We start from the raw sequence: 7,895 nt of genomic DNA on the forward strand, positions 1-7,895 counted from the left end.
TTTTCTACTTTTATAGAAAATCAAACTCCTTATCTATTATATTATTTATCATCGGTTTTTACCGTTTCTTTTACGTATTATAATGATATAATGCTTTAAACCCGCTTTACCGCTTTTAAACCCGCTTTTTATGCCCCACGCTTTTTTTACGCTTTTTTTTCCGCTTTTTTTTTCCGAGACGCTCCGCTTAAAACACGAACTAAGTTTTTTCAAGTATACCGCTTTTAAACCCGTGACCGTGATTTGGTGACAATGCTTGGGACACATGGTGAAAGACACATTGCCAATCCATCATTGAATGTATCCAATCGCTTTTATGTCAAGCTTTTTCCACTCAGCCTCATAAGTCTTTTCTGGTTTTACTCCCTCATTCTCAATGGGTAGTGCTAAGTCCTTGTAGTATAGCAAATCTTCCATCTTGGCTTTCCAGATAGTGTAGTTCTTCCTATTCAGACTCATCATGCGAGTGTTTACGGACTTGTCCATCTCTACAAGTTATTTAAACTCAAATCTTCTCTCGAATTTTGTCAAACACCTTCCAACCAAGATTTGGATAACACCCTAAGCTAATCTAACCAAGGCTCTATACCACTTGTTGGGGTTTATACCAATGTCAATCAATTCCCCCACTACACAGATAACTTGTATTTGAACACAAGTCAACTCCAGACAAATTCTAAATATCAACTACAACCTATACTAATATGCCCAACTCGCTAAACAACTATTAACAACAGATAATAATGTAAAGCAGAATTAAACGCACACCACAACACAAAGATATATTGTGGTTCGGCCAATGATGCCTACTTCTACAAGAGCTCGTCTTTATATAAAGTTGGAAAGAAGATTACAGTCTCTCCTTTCAGCCTCTCACCTTACTAGATCACTCTTATCTCTTTATAGGGTTGTATCTCTGTAAATGTTATCTCTCAATCTTGATAGCTTTTAAGATTGGGTTTTCTCTGACTTTTGTGCTACCTCTCGTGTGTTTTATGGGTGTTAGGTTTTGCCAAAAACTCTAACTCTTATTGCAAACTCGTGGTCCAAATTTTCTTCTGAAAATAGACTTGGGCGCGGGTCGCGCCTCGGGCAAGACCAAGTCGAGCGCGGGTCACGCTGAAGGTACTGGAAGTCTTCCATGGCATGGGCACAGGTCGCGCCTTGGTCAAAGCCAATCTGAGCGCCGGATCGTGCTCTGACATTTCCACGTAGAATGAACTTCGTTTTCTCTTCTCATGTGAGGGATAACCCCAACACAAACCATTCTTCCTTTCTTTTGTACAGTAGGAGCAAAAGTTGAAGCAGTTCATGTAGCTCCAGACAAATTTAGAAGTCGCTGGTTGGGTGGTTGGACATTAAAGAATGCCAAAATTTCTGAACCGAAAGACCAGAATACTATTAGAAGAACAACCAAATTTGCCGCAAGGGAAACCAGCTTTATTTCAGAATCTGTAGACATTTTCCCTGATGAAAACTCGTTGGTGAAGAAACAGGAAGTTGGGCCAATAACAGCTTCACAGTCAAGTGTCGCTTACAAAGGTTTATGCAGCACAAATTCCGAGATAGAATTTTCTCAAGAGCTTATGTCTTCATACAATTTGTCCATGGCTGACCCTCTTTGTTCAGTTGTCCCATGTAGTATTTCTTCAGAAGATGCAAATGTCAATGTCGGTATCAGTAAGAAAAGAACAGAAGAAGAAACTAATAAATGTTTGAATCCTACACTAGAAAAATGGGTTGGAGGACGTGCAATTAAGGACCACAGGGCCTCATGATGAATTTGGTAATGGGGAAGGACATGTTTGTAAAACCAATAACGAAGATTCTGTATCTACAACTTGGAGGCAGCTGGCCTCACTTAAAAATTATAGCATGATCATGCCTCGGAATACTGATTCAGATACGAGGAGTGATTACCGAATCCTATCTCTTCTTAAATCTGGCAATTCTGAATTTCTTGCTTTTGAAGAAAATATTGATTGTTTCAAGACTTCAAGCAGAAAATACTGTACTAGTTCTGAGAAAACTACACCTAGAATTGCTTCCTGCAAAGATAATGAGGAAGATCATGAAGATCATCTCCAAGGGATGCCAATCACCAAATTAGCAAATCAGATGGAAGACCATGATGAGACTGCTGATCGTGAAGCTGAATTGGATGTTCACCACCCAGAGGAAAGATCCTCACCTCTTGTTCTAAATCACAGGACGCGCCGTCGTCTTCGAGCTTCTAAAATTGTTTCAAGCAATGACACTGGATATGTAACATTAGAAACAGCTTCAGCGCCTAAAGAACTGAAAACCAGAGATGAAGTTTGTTACGCAGAGCAAAATACAATTCCACCACTTACGTTTTTGCATTCAAGTCATCCTACCCCTCCATTTGAAGACCAAGGTCCACCAAAAAAGAAAGTCCATTTCTTGGAAGCTGACGATACGTTTCAGCAGAGAAGTCATAAACCACATTCTGGATACCGAACACGTAAGGCTCGTCTTATATATCCATAGATAGGCTCAAGTTTGCCTTTGTGAAACTTCCTTTCGATCTGGAATCTTCACTGAACTTTTTTTTTTTTTTGTTTTTTTTATATTTGCTTGGAATGCTTTCCCTGATGGTATTTTGAATGTTCCCATCAATGTAGGATCAAGTACCAGAAGTGGTAAAAGATTGAAAAGGCCCAACCACCAGCCAGTCTCGAGAAAAGAAGAGAACGCCTGTTTGACAAGTTATCATCTTAAGGATAGGAAGAGAATGATGTTACAAGGCTTAGAGTTTTTATTGACAGGATTTTCGAGTAAGAAATAACGTGAACTTGAAAATTGAAATGATGATACGGAAACATGGAGGTTTTATTGTTCCTGATGTCCCTCAACCTCCAACATCAGGACAAAACCGAATATTCAAATGGAAATACCAGCAGCTTCCTGTTATGTTATCTACCGAAGAAGGTTGGTGTAGTACATGCTTCAAATCTATGACTTTGAGAATTAAAATGCTATTGCAGGTGGGTCAGCTGCTATTCGGCAACTGAACTGGCCCAATTGTGCTGCTTAAGCAAATAATTAGTAACGAAAATAATTAAAAAATGCACAAATGCACAGAAGTCATGGAAAATAAGATTTTTATGATGAATTAGCATTATAACTGAAAAAACTGGAACAGGAATATGCTACAATATTACAATAGTCTTCTAAATCCATGAGTTATTTCAGAAATGAACTGTTGTGTACTTGTGTGTGTTTATGCATGGTGTACATGGTAAGAAGCCCATCTTCATCGGAAATAGCCCTGACTCATCTTTATGTGAGCAGTTGATTTGAATTCTAATCGTACTGTGAACCTACAAGTATATTTATGCACTTGCTTATTTGTCACCTGAAATGTGCGATCTTTGGTATCTCAATGACTATTATGGGTTGAACTGTTGAAGATTCGTTACCTGACAAGACGCAATTACGTTGTTAGTGTAAAGCATATTCCAGGGCCATTCCCGAATTTTTTTGTTTCCTGCTAATCAACTATACTCTACTTCTCTGACCTGTATGTCATTATTTAAGCTCATGTCTAGTCCATTAACCACATGATTGGCTTAAATCTACTAATTAACTAATTTTTGTACACAGCCTACCAGACACTAAATGTTCCAAGTTTCAATGTTAGCTTCTTATTCTAGAATCTATACAAATGGTAGCTTACAAATATCACATGAATACGAATGTTCATAATTATAGCTAAGTTTTCTCTTTCTTAACAGTCATTTTGTAGATTTAGCTTTAGAAGTTTTTATATAGTTTAAGTTTAGCATGGTTACTTAACATGGTGCCCCAGTTCTGCTCAGCTCTGTGTAATGTGTTCCATTTATGTGAGACTGGTTTTTGCATTATGTAGTTTGTGTTGACATGACAGCAACTTCTTATCGACTTACTGGTTGTTATATCTTTATGCAGTTACAAACATCCAAATTCTTGTATGGCTGTGCTGTAAATGCCTTCGTGCTGAAAGAGAATTGGCTTATGGATTCAATTGTTGCCAATTCTCTAGTACCACCTGAGAAGTAAGCTTTTAGTATGTTTTATAACATTAGTGATGACTAATGCTCCTGTAATGATCAACTATTATTCAAATGATATACATATATTCACCTGAAGGCATGCACCTGACTTCGGTACGCCTTAAAAGATATACAAATAATTCGGAAAATGTTCTATTTGTTCTTTTTTCATGCATTATACCCTTACTTAACGCACATGGTGATATAACTTTTCTTTTATGTTCTTACCAGATACATGATTCTGCCCAATAATAACAGCAAGAAGCATCAGAGAATTGGGCAGCCAGTCCACAGTACTAATCTTACCTACATCTTAGATAAAGTCGGGATCATGCTCCATGGGAAGCACAGCTTTTGTACCAATATGGAAAAATTATCAAGGTTAGCACGTACCAGTCGAATCTCTGCCTCTCCTTTTCGTGTTTTATCTGATACTTCCATTGGTTGTGCAGCATGGAGGTGGTCAGGTATTCAAGACTCTCCAGTGGTTGGTCCACAATCTCAACAATGGAAGGGTCTCTCTGGGAGCTATAGTAATTGAGGATGAGAATGGTGCATGTTGTCACTTAAGGCACTATGCTTTGGAGCAAAAGCTACCTATGATGGTTAGTACTGCATAACCTTATTAGCAATTCGCCCGCGAATCGAATTTTTGAAGGACAAAACGTATAATACTTCCGAATGTTTTAAAGATTCGCACTAATTTGTGATTTATTGCCTTGAAACGAAAAATACGGATTTTGCCGAATTTTTCAAAATTTGGCTCAAAAAAAAAAAAAAAGAATGAAAATTCGGTTGCGTTTTAATTATTTTTTATTTACTTTATATTCTTACTCTTACTTTAAGTCCTCACTCTTACATTTTTAGTGATAAATTAATCCAAAAGCTTTAATTTTATACTTTTTGGGCAATATTTAAATTGTCATGTTATGGTGTGTGTATATTTTGAAATTTGAACGGTAATTTCAATCAAAGAACAAATAAATGAAGGTACCTATGTGGACTATTCAATTGGTTTCAATGTTTTTGTAGCTAAATTGTTTAGATATGTTTGTTATGTTTTTAAAAAATAACAACTATTATTAATATTTACTAACATAATATCACAAATTTTTGGCTTCCGAATTTTTGCAACCAAACGTTTAAAACGCGTATTAATTAAACACCGCATAATTGTCGTATTGCAAATTTTTGATCGAATATTTGACTGTACCGTTTTTTAAATCACCGAATAATTTTCGAATTATTTCCGTATCGAATTTTTACCGTATCCCGAATTGCTAACAAGGCGTGCATAATGATATAACTACATTAGTTACAACTTACAACTTATAAGTATTTTCACCCCATCTCAGGTGGGTTCCTGAGGAGAAAGTAACTACATTAGTTATCCTCAATAGTCAATATTAGTTTTTATTTTTCTCATTACAAGTGAATCTTTTGTTGCAGCCAGCAAACTGGATCATAGAAAGCTTACTTTTGGGTAAATTAATTCCTCTTGACAAAAATGGCCCCTCCTTTCCTACAGCCAAAAAGAAGATTTCGAAACTCGCTACTACTATGGAATTAAGTCCGGAGATATAATGGCCATTTTCATTTTCCCTTCATCTGGAACACGAGGTATTTGATATTTTTTTTTTTGTTTGAAAGCTAAATTCATTATTTACTTATAAGTCTATATTTACAAAATCCCCAAGCATCAAAAGCTAGGACTAAAGCAGCAAAAATAGGTGAACGATGCAACCATACATAAGAGAAAGGAGGTAAAAAACTTAAGTCATCTAAAGACCATGAAGTGTTTTCCGCGTTTGGGTGTTGCCTCCACGTATCCTTCGATGCCAAACTAGCAGCATGAGAAGCAAGGCAGTCAGCACATGAGTTCCCCTCCCTGTAGCACCATTGAATACTGTACTCCTCAAAATTTTGTAACAAAGAAAAGATTTCCCTGTTAATTTTCTTCAACATCCAATTTGAATCAATCGTGGTAGCAGTCATGGATTTGTACAACAATTGAGAATCAGTTTCCAATATGATCTTGCGGATGCAAAGTCTCACCACCAATTGGATACCATATAATATAGCCAAAAACTCAGCCAAATTGTTAGAGGTGTAAAGTATTGGGATCGCCGCACCCATGATAAACTGCCCATTAGCCATTCGTAAAACACATCCAGCACCTCCAAATCCCGAATTCGCAAGAGCCGCTCCATCTGTGTTGAGTTTTGCCCATCCTTCAATAGGTGGATGCCACTTAATGTATATAGTGATCGATGAGCTCCTTTTGTTCTTTTTCATTAAGGATGTCCTTAAGAATTTCCAGCTGTCCATGAATCTTTCTAATGTAAAAAATAGGATTCGGAGCGTTGCGGTTGAAACGTGAATCATTTCTTGCAAGCCAAATAAACCACAAACCCAGTCCTAGCAGGCAAACTTGAATATCCCCTTCAGGCTGCTTCCTTACTGTATTAAACATCTAGAAAACTCTTTGTTTAAAATCCTGAACAGATGAGTAGAGGACGTCGTCGATCATTGACATGCAATTTGTGCCACACCATACGGCTTTTGCAAAACTGCATTCGAAGAAAACATTAAATGGAGTCTCGGAAGTAGTCTCACATAGAGTACATCGCACATAAACTTGAAAATGAAGGGATGCCAAATGATCCACTGTTGGGATGACACCCTGCAAACATTGCCACAAGAAAAATCTGATTCGAAAGGGTAACTTGAGTCTCCATGCAAATTTGAACAAAAAACTTTGTTCGCACACCATACTACTCCCGGAATTCACCAATTGTAGACATCCATTATATGCTGACTTAACAGAAAAACACCCCGAACTGGTCCATTTCCATTCCAGTTTATCATTATCAGTCGTGTGAAACAACAGAATGGAAGCGATTTTATGAACAAAATCAGCCGGCCAAAATTGATGAAGCAATTTTAGATTCCAGGTGTTATTAAAATGGTTTATAAAATTAGCAACTAACTCCAAATCACATGCATGTGGTTTTAAAGGCATCGACAGACATTCATTGTCATTTAAGATCCAAGCATCCTCCCATGCATTAATTAATTGATGAACCAGTTGCAATATTCCAGATACCACCAGCTCTAATCACCTTTCGCACCGCACAAAGTTGCTTCCACATGATAGAATCATTACTTTGAATTTTTGCATTTAGAAAGCATGTTGAATGGAAGTACTTGCTCTTCATCTGTATTGCCCACATGGAATTCTGCTGCAACAAATCCCAAGCTTTTTTGGCAAACAGAGCATAATTTTGAAGCTGTAGGTCTTTGATACCAAGTCCTCCATTACCCTTGGCAGTACATGCAATCCTCCAAGAAAAATAATGCATCTTGCATTCAGAAAGAGAGTGCCCCCAGAGAAAAGATCTTCTTATCACATCCATAGTATCAATTATCTTTGCAGGTAGCAACGTGCAAGACATAGTGTGAGTCGGTATTGAAGATAAAACGGAATTGACCAAGGTCAGACGACCCGCTTTAGATAGAATCTTCGACTTCCAGCCAGCAAGTTTATTTTGAAATTGCTGAAGTAACAGAGCAAATTTATGGATGTGGCCTCTGCCAGTAAGATTTGGTATTCCCAAATAGGTCGGCATACAGCTGGTAGATGGCATTCTGAAGGATTTATAGATAAAATAAACAAGCCTCTTGTGGAGCTTTGGATGATGAAGAATCTGAGACTTGTCTTTGTTAAATGTTTGGCCAGATACTCTGTAGTATTCTGTCAACAAGTTGTTCAAGTGATATTGCTCCGGCAGACCACATTTCTCGAACACAAAGAGATCATCGGCATACATAAGGTGGGAA

The 7,895-nt window shown here is 37.5% G+C and overlaps 1 pseudogene across 1 annotated transcript; it reads left to right on the top strand.

The window, feature by feature from the left end:
• Positions 1 to 1,146: 1,146 nt before the first annotated feature.
• Positions 1,147 to 6,795, top strand: LOC147494460 (uncharacterized; annotated as a pseudogene). The gene is made up of 7 exons (XR_015199528.1): positions 1,147 to 1,156; positions 1,288 to 2,485; positions 2,646 to 2,947; positions 3,948 to 4,058; positions 4,287 to 4,440; positions 4,508 to 4,660; positions 5,505 to 6,795. The product of XR_015199528.1 is annotated as an uncharacterized LOC147494460 (transcript).
• The last annotated feature ends 1,100 nt before the right edge of the window (positions 6,796 to 7,895 follow it).

The sequence above is a fragment of the Coptis chinensis genome, chromosome 6 (assembly GCF_015680905.1).
Source record: "Coptis chinensis isolate HL-2020 chromosome 6, ASM1568090v1, whole genome shotgun sequence".
Classification (NCBI taxonomy): domain Eukaryota; kingdom Viridiplantae; phylum Streptophyta; class Magnoliopsida; order Ranunculales; family Ranunculaceae; genus Coptis; species Coptis chinensis.